The sequence below is a fragment of the Primulina tabacum genome, chromosome 18 (genome assembly GCF_025594145.1).
Source record: "Primulina tabacum isolate GXHZ01 chromosome 18, ASM2559414v2, whole genome shotgun sequence".
Taxonomy (NCBI): Eukaryota; Viridiplantae; Streptophyta; class Magnoliopsida; order Lamiales; family Gesneriaceae; genus Primulina; species Primulina tabacum.
This window is the reverse complement of record NC_134567.1, coordinates 20380942-20393267: the sequence shown is the minus strand read 5'-3', so window position 1 is coordinate 20393267 and position 12326 is coordinate 20380942. Positions and strand designations below refer to the sequence as shown.

General features: G+C 36.6%; 1 long non-coding RNA gene across 1 annotated transcript in view; it reads right to left on the bottom strand.

Annotated features, from left to right (window-relative positions):
• LOC142533673 (uncharacterized) overlaps positions 1–12326 on the bottom strand; it is a 41748-nt gene that overhangs the window by 346 nt on the left and 29076 nt on the right. Inside the window, exon 2 of the long non-coding RNA XR_012816790.1 lies at positions 2363–2693. This is a non-coding gene — a long non-coding RNA (uncharacterized LOC142533673). The remainder of the gene's footprint in view (positions 1–2362; positions 2694–12326) is intronic.

Sequence of the window (12326 nt, the reverse complement as noted above, 5' to 3'; positions counted from 1 at the left end):
ACAAATTTACTGTCAAATCGAATATATCAAAAGTACTATATTTTATATGTTGAAAATTTTTCCATAAAACCGATCGAAATTTCGCAGGAATCGAAATGACAGCAGGTTCGATTTTGAGATCTAAAATTTCGATCCAAAAAAAATCGTTTCGAGCATCGTCGCTCAAACTTTGCATAACATAAACGGAATTTTTACATATAATATGCATAAAAATATTTACTATGACAAAATCGATGCGAAAAATGAAAGATTATACATCCCTTTGCGTTGAAACGCATGAAGATAACGAATACCGACGCGGTGGATTACGGGAGATAAACATGAGACGCTTGCTACAAGATTTCTTGCCCGAAAACGAGCGTGAATCTACATGAATTTTGCAATGAAGAAGTGGCTGCTTAAAGAACACTCAAGAACCCTAGGTTTCCTCTCAAAAAGAAAAGAATACAAAGTGTGTGTTGTGTGCAACCGAGAGTGTGTGAGTGTGTGTGATTAGGGAATTAATTAGGGGCTAAAAATTGCTTAGTCAAATAATTAGTGACACAATATTACTAATCTAATTATTTAACCCCACTCAAGGATTTAATAAAAAAATTACAAGATTTAAAATCTCCACTACTCAACTTAGTATTTTTTAAAAGCTTAAAATATTAAAATCACCTAATAAATTAAATTACACTTTAAAATGCTTAAAATTCCATAAATCATTTAAAATATCAATTTCTTTGACTTGAAATAAAATACCACATTTTCATAAATCGCCTAAATCGTCATCAGTCTCTTTCCCGATCCCGCATCGAATATTCGCCTGAAACATAAAACTCAAGAAAACGTTTTAATGTGCATCAAATAAGCAAGTAATGATTTAAAATAATGCAAATCATCAATCATGCATCGTTAAAATCATTTTAAAATTAAATAAGTAATTTAACAATTTAATAAATGCATGAGTTTACGTGTACTGATTTTGGGCTCTACAGACTATACATGTCCATGATCCCCTGCAATAAACTTGTGCATCTTCCCAACAATATGAAAACATAATCAACTAAAAAAGTTATATTTTGCTGTAAAACGTAATACTTTTGATGAAAAAGGTAATACTTCAAGAAGTTAAACAACAAAATCATTTGAAAACAATAGGCTTTACTAAAAAATGCTAAGAAAGAAAATCAACATATATTAGAAAACAAATCAAAATATATTCGTTTTTATTTAACACGCAATATCAAAGCAGAACTAACTAATCAAAAGTGATACAAGAGTTGCTTGCAGAAAGTTGATGTCTACAAATCAAAAGATTTGTACTTGAATTCAAGTAATTTCTTTCAATGTAATAAGAAATCTTAAGATATCATGTAAATTTAAAGCAGTCTGAATACTTGAGCATTAGTAATAATATCAGGTTGTTCTATTAAGAACCACATATATGAAAAAAGTAGCAGACAAAGATGATTATTGAAAAGCATGGAACGCAAGATTCAAATACTAATATTTGACTGAAGAAGGCATTAACATCAGTAGAAATCCCCAACCATCAGTCTCCATTGACATTTGAAAGAAGTATTTTATTCAAATGGATTGATTGAACCTTAATATCTAGCCGTGTCCATGGCATATCCGACTGGTCAAACATGCAAAAAGTCAACGACACCGACTTTGCCGTATACGACACGCGGATACGTTGTCGGATACGTATCTGTATCCGTGTCCGATATTTCAAAAAAAAATTAGGAGTGTTCGTACTACATATCTGATACATCTTCTCAAGGAGCTCCATTTTTTTCACATAAAGGCCCTAAATTTATGAGAAAATCAGAAAAAACAGGTTTTTGATTTCAGAGAACACTTGGTTTTGCGGAGGGCATACAAGTTCCAATATACTATCAAGAAAATCTAATATATATATCAAATAAAAACTTGCTATACAATTTAACAAGATAAAGGGCCCGTAAAATCGATGATAGGAGGATAGTATTCAGAAACGTTAACCAAATATTGCAGATTCTTCATTCTTCGCAATATCAATAGAAAAGCCATAAAATAAAAATTGACAGCATTTCAGCTATGAAGGCCAAAAAAATCCATATTTCTCTATGTTTAATGTAAATTATGTCTCAATCTCTCCACTCCTTAGAAAAAGCATGCATACAATACAAGAAATGAGCGGCGGACTTGAAAGAGAGAGACAGAGAATTTCTTTCAGCAATAGAAATCAAGAAAACATGATTTTCATTTCTGCATTTGAACCCCAAAGTCCTTCCTCGGAATCTTCTCCATCAACTCACTTGCATTGCCCCCCAAAAAAAAATCAAGTTCAGATTTCTTTCCCCCACAACCAACAGAAAAGATTTTCACAAACCTCGAGGATCGCAGACTGGAGGATCTTCGAACAGGGAAAGAGACATCTGTTTATGCGCAACTCCAATATCAAACAAAATAATACCAGATGCAGGACCATAAACAAGAATATCCTTCGCACCCTCCACTTCGACAAGATCGCCGTAGCTGAGATTAGCTCTCACGACACTTTCGAACGAAGCCCTGGTCTCAAATTTGGCAACGGTGTCTCAGGACCGTAAACAAGAATATCCTTCGCACCCTCCACTTCGACAAGATCGCCGTAGCTGAGATTAGCTCTCACGACACTTTCGAACGAAGCCCTGGTCTCAAATTTGGCAACGGTGTCTGATCTGCAACCATTGGTTCATCCAGAATTGCATATTAATTTGATAGCTATGTAATACAATCATGAAATATTCATAGTGTCATCGCATGCACAACTAGAGAACTCTTTCCTTAATGTACATCTCACACTCTGGTCAGATATTTCATGTACTATTATTTCATTGGATCACACAGGATATCCACACCCGTAGATGAGCAGTGAATTCCCGACTACAATGCACTAGCTCCTACGCATTTCGCAATTGCACCCAACCTCGTCATCTTGTGATCCTCACAGAGTCAGTAAACGAGTCAAATCACAACCCTAGTATGTAGAGCCTTAGGTTGCGTTTGGTTGGCCGAATTAAGTAGGATAGATTATTTTATCACTCTTTATCATGCGTTTGGTATGATTTTTATTTAATCAGCTCAATCCCTTCTATAAATGATTAGGTTGTATTATGTATGATTAAATAATACCTCCTTCTTCCGTAGTATTATTAATCCCTCCTCTATCCCTACTCTCTTTCCAATTTTACCCTTCTTCCTTCACCGCTATTGAACCACCTCGGCTGCCGGACCGCCGCCCCCGCCCTTGTCGGACCGCCGCCGGAACTCCACAGCACCGTCGGACCTCCGGGCCGCTGCCGCCGCCCTCGCCGGACCGCCGCCGCAATGCCGGATTTTCGCCGGACCGCCACCGCACAGACATCGCCGGACCTTCGTCGGACCGCCATCGCCGTCGCCAGACTGCCGACTCACCGTCGTCGCCGGACCACCATCGGACTGCCAGACCGCTGCCACCGGAGTGGAAGAACAAAAAAAAGAGGAAGGACAATTTTGTCCTTTCATCAAAAATTTCAAAATTATCCTATACTTAAAAATCTTACCGAACATACTACCATATATTACATTTCTACAACAATCATTTTCTTTATAATTTACATACTAATCATTAGTTTATTTTATCTTGCAACCAAACGCAGCCTTAGTGTTGTCCAGAGTTGTAAGGACTAGTCATGTACAATCACAACCACATACTTTTTATGGAGAATTTACTTGCTAACCATACTTTAGTTGATTGTAGTAATCCTACATCATTTCTAATGAGCAGGATATCATCAGCATAAAGTACTAGGAATGTCACTGCACTCCCACTAACTTTCTTGTACACACATGGTTCCTCAGGATTCTTAGCAAAACCAAATTCCTTGATAGTGTTGTTGAATATGAGGTTACAACTTCTTGACGCCTGCTTGAGACCATATATTGATCTCTGAAGTTTTCATACCTTTTGCTCACTTCCTACTGATGTCTACCCCTCATGTTGAGACATATAAATATCTTCTTTTATGTCTCCATTGAGGAATGCAGTCTTTATATACATTTGTCATATCTCATAGTCATATCATGCTGCTATGGCTAGTAGTATTCTAATGGATTTTAACATAGCTATTGGTGAAAAAGTTTTCTCATTGTCAATTCATTGCCTTTGAGTATAACCTTTTGCAACCGATCTTGCTTTGAAGGTCAATACCTTCCCATATGTCCCAAGTTTTCTTTTGTAGATCCATTTTCATCCTATGTGAACGATTCCCTCATGTGGATCCACTAATGTCCAGACTTGGTTTGAATACGTTAAGTCCATCTCAGACCGCATGGCTTCAAGCCATTTGGATGATTCAGTATCAGATATTGCTTCTTTAAAGTTCATTGGATCACATCCAACACAAGCCTCAACATGGCCTTGTTCATGAAGAAGCGTATATCTGGCAGATGGTCTAACAATCCTATCAGAACTTCTAGGTGTGTGTACTTCAACTACTGGCTGTTGGGGATCATGTTCAACTTCTACTATTGAGGAAATATGAAACGTTCACTACTCGTTCTTTGTTAAAATATACTATAATTTTTTTTATATCCATCTATTTTACCGATACATATATATACTTTAAAATACTTTGACAACATTTTAAAATAAAACAACCAACTATATTTGAAAATTCAAAGAAAAGAGTTCAAAACATAACATCGTCACGTGTTTACCAAACCTAGATTTAGCAATATTTCAAAATCATCATAACTCTAATATCCTCTCCAAAACCACTCCAATCATATAAAAGTCGTAAAAACCTTTTATCATAAACTTAAACGTAAATCATAATCATAATCGTAATGCGGAAAATCTAGCGCAGATCTTCGAGTTTTGTGCACCTTCAATCCAGCAAGATCAACCATCAAAACCTCCATTATCATTAACATGATGCTCACCTGCATACATCACACCTAGTGAGTCTAATGACTCAGCAAACCATAATCTTGATAACAAGTAATATATATATAATCACATGCCACTGTAAAAATATTTGTACTTAAAATAACTTTTCATGAACATGTATAAATATAAACATTTTTTCTTTCATCATCTCATATCATATATCATTTCATCATAAACATTCTCTTTTTCATCATAAACATGTACATTTTTCTTTTATTGAATTCAGATCGTTAATTGTGACTTTCATTTCATCATAAGGTCGAGGGATCCATCTACATGTAACCACAGTACTGGACGACGGGGACATCAGCGACACTCTCACCCGTCAACTGAGCCTTGGACTATCATCATCAAATGGAAAATACGATTATCGGGCTCTCTCTGGGGCCTTATCCCATAGTCGGGCTCCCTCTGGGATCTTTTTCCCTCACGATATCCCCAATCATATCATCATAACCGTCACAATTACTTCACCTCCTCCAATGTTTCATATTTTCATCACTTATAAAAAACATGTATATAAATATCATTTTTCTTTTTAAACCAAGCCTGCAACATATATTTTAGCCTTAAAATCTTAGCATTAAATTCCTTAAAAATTTAAAATAAGCCTTTTATCATATATTAGAGCATTCGGGGCACTGCCATGCCGTCTAACCATTTTTCAGTGTAAAAAGATGATTTTACCCCTAGACGTAACTGTTGGAACATTTAATGTTCGCAATCTTGATTCTGATGATCACAAAAATTGGATAAACAATCGATTCAACTAACATATTTCTCCCCCTTTTGTGTGAATCAAAAAATCACGTTTTCAAAACATTTTAAGCATAAAATTTTCTCTCCCTCAATATTTAAAAATAATTTCTCCATTAAAATTATAATGATTTATCTCCCTATATTTTAGAAAGTTTGAAATTTATAAAACTAGAAAAGTGACTAACCAATTTTTTCCATGGCTCATTTTCTGCTACAACACATATGCTCTGCTTTCAACGAATAAACTGCTTTTTCTCAAGCATAAATAGGTTGAAATTTTATACCGTTTTAAACCTCTATGAGTATAGTTTGCAACGCAAAAAACGGTTTCGTCATTTGGAAACTCGAGCAAGGAGATATGTCATTTTTCTTACGGCGCTGCAAGCTGCATGAAAATTCAGTTTTGCATATATATGTTTAAAAAATCTGAAATTTTCGAATTTTAAACATCAAAATCAATTTAAAAAATCTGAAATTTTCGAATTTTTAAACATCAAAATCTGAAATTTTCGAATTTTAAACATCAAAATCAATTTTCGAACAGTTTCAACTGGTGTGCTGAAATCAGCCTAACTGATTTCAGTTTGTGTAGAACCAGTAGCTTCATCGTCATTTATCAGCATCTTAAGCTTCGATTAAGACTTTGACTTCTAAAGATGATTTCTAGATCATCGTCTTATCTTTCCAGTTGTCTGCGTAGTTCAATTTGCTAGTCCAGTTGCCTTTACTAACCTTTAGTTATAAGCAACCGATAGTTGCGTATTTTAGATCAGTTTCTATCAGTCTTCTTGATCAGTTAGTTCAATCTATTAAACGCTCAGTTTGTCAAACTTCCGAAATTCAGTTTCCAACAATTTTCTCTTTTTTGGTGTTTGACAAAACTTAGAAAATAAGAACTGATCAACTGAACTCATTTTAGATAAAATAATATTTTATTGACAACTCTTTCAATGTACAGATTCGTACAAAGAATGAAAGAATATAAGAATATTCTAATTGACTAAAATATTCTTCAAAAATCTGCCAAATATCTTCTATTGTTGCCTGGGTATCTTAGAGGATTGTGCCTGCTGATCTTTTCCTTCTTCTTCCCGCATTTTTTCAAATGCATCAACCTTTTTTGATAACAAACTAACATCCGAGGAGAGGTTTGATACTACATTCATCAGAATTTCTTGCAGCAAATCCATTCTTTTTGAGACAGTGTTTTCCAAAAAATCAAGGCGTCTTGTGAACAAGGCTTGAGTTTGGAAGTGTGCTTCAGCTTATACTCTGTCTTTTCTAAGTTCTTCCATTTGGAAAAATAGAGAAGTTACATCCTCTGTGATTTGCTGTATTCTTCCCAGAGTGTGCTCCTTTACAAAGTCAAGCTTCGTAGTATGCATAAATTGGGTTGACTTGATATCAGAAATGGAAGAAGTTACACTGACAAGGTTGGTCTGAATAGCCTGAGTTTCTTCGAACAATGATTCAGTTTCAATTGATATACCAGGAGACATGGCTCCAGAGGTTTCTAGTTCATGTTCCCGGTTTTCTTGATTAAAGATCACCAAGGCCCTGTCAATTGTTTCAGTTTCAAGACTAACCATTTCTAAAACATATTCTGGTATAGCTTTCTGCTGAAGTTGTGGAGGAGAAGAGAGATTCGGAACAACAGTGGAATCTGAAGGCTCTGTAGTTGGTTGATCAGCTGAATCAGCAGTTGGTTCTTCAGTTGGTTGCTCAACTGAATCAACAGTTGGGTCTTTAGTTGGTTGAACAACTGAACCTGTGGTTGGCTTTTCAGCTGGCACCTCTTCATATTGTATCAAGTGCTGCTGAACCTCTTCAATTATTGTGACAACTGCCTATTCAGTCGTGGCAGTCGACTGAACTGGCTCTTCAGTTGGTTGAGAAATTGCATGTGAGGCTGGTTCTTTAGTTGCTATTTGTTCTTCAGCTGCTTTTGTAGTAATCAGCTGAATGTCAGTGGCAATAGATTTAATCACTTCGTCGATGTTCGCCAATGATAATTCAGCATCAGTATATAGTTGAAGTTCTGCAGTTGAGGATTGAGGAGCAGAAATTGACGGTTGCGCATCCTTTGAAGAAGAAGCAGTTACTTGCTCAGAAGATTCAGCAACTGGTTCCTGGGATGGCTTTTGAGGTTGAACTGATTGTTCATCTTGTTCGTTTGATGAAAGATTGTGGGAATCTGCTGGAATAGTCAGTTCTTGATCCAGTTCCCAATTCTTAATCTCCATCTGTAGTGATATTAGATCCGAGTCCAGTTGATCATGGACTGCTTTGTCATTAAAGGCAGTTAGACTGGTGAGATCATAATTTTGGCGTAGATGAAAAATCATTTGTCCTAACTTCTTTGCACGTACTTGATCAAAGAAGTACTTCCTCTGTAACGCTTGAACAACTGAGGCCGCTTTGACCATTTTCAGGAATATAATTTCCAAGGCAATAAATTTCTTCAAAACTGATTTCTTCTGGAGTTTCCTGGCAAACAATTCAGTCCTAAACCTGACCCATTCATCATAAGTCTTTAGCTTATTCTCAGAAAACTCATTGACCTCTTTCCAGATTAGGTCAATATGAGTTTGAATTGTGTTTGTAGGTCTGGACTCTTCTGTCATCTTGTTCTTTCCCTTTGAGTCAGTTAGAACATGAGAAATCCTCAAACCTGATTCAGTTGCATCAATCTTTTCTCTAATACCCCTTTAGGTCTGGCAAATAGCAAAGAAATTAGGCCAGAGATAGTGATCAGTGGAGCTTTAACTCTAGCAATTTTCTTCTTATCACCAGATTCGGTGATAGACTTCTTGAGTTGAGCAGCAGGAGGAGGTAACAGAACTTCAGTTGAAGATTCAACTGGTATTGGTCTCAAAGGAGTAGCCTTGATCGGCTATTCTGATCCAGATTATATCAGCCTGTCAATTGGGATGGTGCTCAGAACAATTGCTGGTTTTGTCTTCAGAGTTCTGGGCTTCTTGGCAATTTTAGGAGAAAGAGTCTTCTCCGAATCAATTTCATTGACAATCAGTTTACGTTTAATTGTCTTTTACTGAATCGCCTTTTTGGCTTTAATGAATTTTTCAGGAGAGATGTCCAGTCTGAGCTTTGGCAGCTGAACACTCATGTAATTGAATATTTTGAACTTGGATGACCTCTCAGAGGAGTCACCCACTAAACCCTTGCTTTTTAGCAGATAGCTGAGCGGCACTGCAAATCCCTTTGATTGTTTCGAAGAGTGAAACATGTTTTTGAGAAGGTTGAAGATGATACATTTCCATTGCAGTCTTTTTCCAGCCATGATAACATTCATGACTTGAAATTTTTCCAATGTGAGAGCAGCAAAAGATCCTGCTTTGGCAAGTAGTCCTTTGGCCACGATGTCAGCCAGTAACTGGATTTCTGGCTTCAGCTCTTTCTTGGGATCGGAAACCTTGATTTTTTGTCCATCAGCAGATAGGAGAGTTTGTATCTCCTCGACATCAAATGATTTCACCTCGGAGATATTTGTCAGTCCATGAGCAGGCAGCTGAAAGATGTTGCTGAAGGATTATTCGTCGATTATCAGCAACTGATTGTTGACGGTGGTAGTGATGTTGCCATCAGCAGAGATAAATTCATTTGCATAGAGATCCTGAATCTCTTTTTGATAAATTTCTTGGGAAGATAGTCCCAGAAATGACTTCAGTCCAACAGCCTCTAGTTTGAGAAAAACGTTCTTGATATTCTCGACCTGGACAGACAGGACTGAATCAAAATCAATTGCCATTGCGTTTAGCATGTATGCCGGAATTTTATTTTCCATTGCTGAAAGATTAGTTATCTGCGAGAGAGAGTTTTGTGTATTGATTTTCTCTGTAAACTGAAATGCGCGTAAAGAAAAGCTGAAATGAGGTGGGGACAAGTACATATGTATGTGACTGTTCAAATCTTTGGACGCGTGTCAGTTCAATATAATTTGAAAAAAATCGTGTGTACGTGTGATGAAAACGTGTGTAGAATTTAAATGGACTACATGTGACCACGTTTTAAAATTGTATTCATTGAAAGACGTCCATTAAATACGTAATTATCAGTTACATCACTTATTATGGAATATTTATCGATTTATTAGTTAATTTATTAGAGAAGATCAGTTATGTCACCAACTGAGTGATCAGTTGAAAGCTGAGTCATTTCAATTGAAGACCAATTGACTGTTGTCTTCTCAGTTAACCTTTTATATACGATATTCCCCCTTAATAAATGCATATAAATTTTAAAAAAAGGATAAGAGAAACTCAGTCTGAATAAATCAAGGGCTTGCAGTTGACTGGTGTCTCTTCGTCTTCTTCTATTTCTTCAATATCAGTCTGTCTATAAATAAGAGCAAAGTCATTAGATAATAACAGTTAAACACCAATGGATAGTTCAAGCAGTTTTCAACGTCCTTCTTTCTGCATTAACACTTCTCCGTTTGAAGAGTTTGAAGGAAGCTATTGAAGAACTCGTCTTGTTAAAGGTCATGTCCACTTGGACCAAGATACACAAGCTCCAGACCATTCAACATGATGGATTAGTTGCTATTGATAAGCAGAGGGCAACTGCAAGAAAGTATAAGAGGTGTCTTGAAGTCATCAATACTTCAGATCTTGCCACTGATGAAGGTCTTATTCAGCTGATGCTTATGAAGGAGTGGAAGGTGCTAGAAAAGACTGCTTCTTCAGAAGGCTTCAGAAGAGTTAACTTCCATGAATTATCTAATTGTTTTTGCTTTGGCAAGATGCTACTGAAAGGGAACTGAATCGTGTAATCTGGATGAGATTTTATCAATAAAATTGTTGTTTCGATTCACTGCTCTTTCCTTATCTACATGAACTGATATCAGTTGACAAACAATTAACTAACTGATAATGACTAACTGAATAATTAATAAATGGTATTTGACTAACTGAATAGAAATTAACAACAACTGACATAACAACATTAAAATTGATATAAGTAAGACAGATAAATTAAATCAAGAATATTGCGAAAATGAGAAAACTTAGTCTCTGGTAGAGGTTTGGTGAAGATGTTAGTAGCTTGTTGTTCAGTTGGTATGTATTCCAGCCTTGTTGCTTTCTTCACAGCATGATCTCTGATGAAGTGATGACTGACATCGATATGCTTGGTCCTAGAGTGAAGAACTGGATTCCCCGACCGACCGACCCGATTCAGACTCATATCGGCTTCATTTGGAAGAGATAAATGAGTTTTCTGAATCAAAGTTGAAAACTTATAATGAATGGGTCCGACATAGGACTGGAGTGTTTGCCAAGCGATTACAAAAGACATCTATTTTGAAGAAATTCATCGCTTTGGAAACTATCGTCCTAAGGGTAGTCAAAGCTGAGCATTGGAGAGGAAGACGTACTTCTTTGATATGATGCGTGCCAAGAAGCTAGCGCGAGTCATCGCTCAGCTATGCAAGAACTATGATCCTACCAGCCCAACTGTCTTCAACGACAAAGCAGTTTATGACCAGTTGGACACAGATCTATTATTACTGCAAATGAAGATTAAAGATTGGGAAATGGGTCAAGAGTTGATTATTCCAACAAATTCCCAAAATTCATCCTTAGAAGAGCAGGCTGAACCTTCATCTTAACAGCCAGAGCCATCCCCAGAAGCAGTTGCTGAATTAACTGAACAAGTAACTGCTCCTTCTTCAAAGGATGCTCAACCATCTTCTTCTGCTCTTCAATCTCCGCCTGCAGATCTTCAACTATATACCATTGTTGAGTTATCACTGGCAAATATCGATGAAGTCATACAATCATTTGCCACAGATATCCAGCTGAATTCTTTAACTAGAGAATCAGTTGAAGATCCGAGCAAAACTGAAGAACTAGCCTCATTGGCTATTTTACAAATTGAAGAAGCAGGCAGTTGCAGCTGAACCTGAAGTGGCTCAGTTGCAATCGTAACCAACTGAAAAAGTGCCAACTAGAGAGTCCACTGAAGTATCAGCTGATCAACCAACTGAAGAGCCTACCAGCTCAACTGTTGTTTAGACTTTCACTCCTCATCCAGAACTTCAACGGGAAGTAGTTACAGAAATGGTTACCGTTGTGACTGAATCAACCGATAAGGCCTTGGTAATCTTTAATGAAGAAGACAAGGAGCAAGAACCATAATTCTATGAAGCTATGTCTCCTGAGATACCAATGGCTAATGATTCAATTATAGAAGACATTCAATCCAACCTCCTCCATATTGATTTCATCTATTTTCGTTATCAAGTCAACCCAACTGCTGCATACTTTGAAGATTGATTTTATGAAGGAGAATACAATGAAGAACCTACACCAAGTCACAAAGGATATCACTTCTTTATTTCTCCAACTAGATCAATTAAAAAAAGACCCGAATGACAGTTCAAGCACATTTCCACACTCAAGACATGTTCAAAAATCGCATTGAATTTTTGGAAACTTTAGTGACAAAGAGAATGGATCTGATGCAAGAACAAATAATGAATTTCATATCTAATGTCACATCGGAAGTTCGTGCATTATCCAGCAGGTTTGGTGAGTTTGACAAAAATGGGAAAGAGGTAAAAGAACAGCAGAAGCTATGCAAGAAGAGACCTAGTCAACTG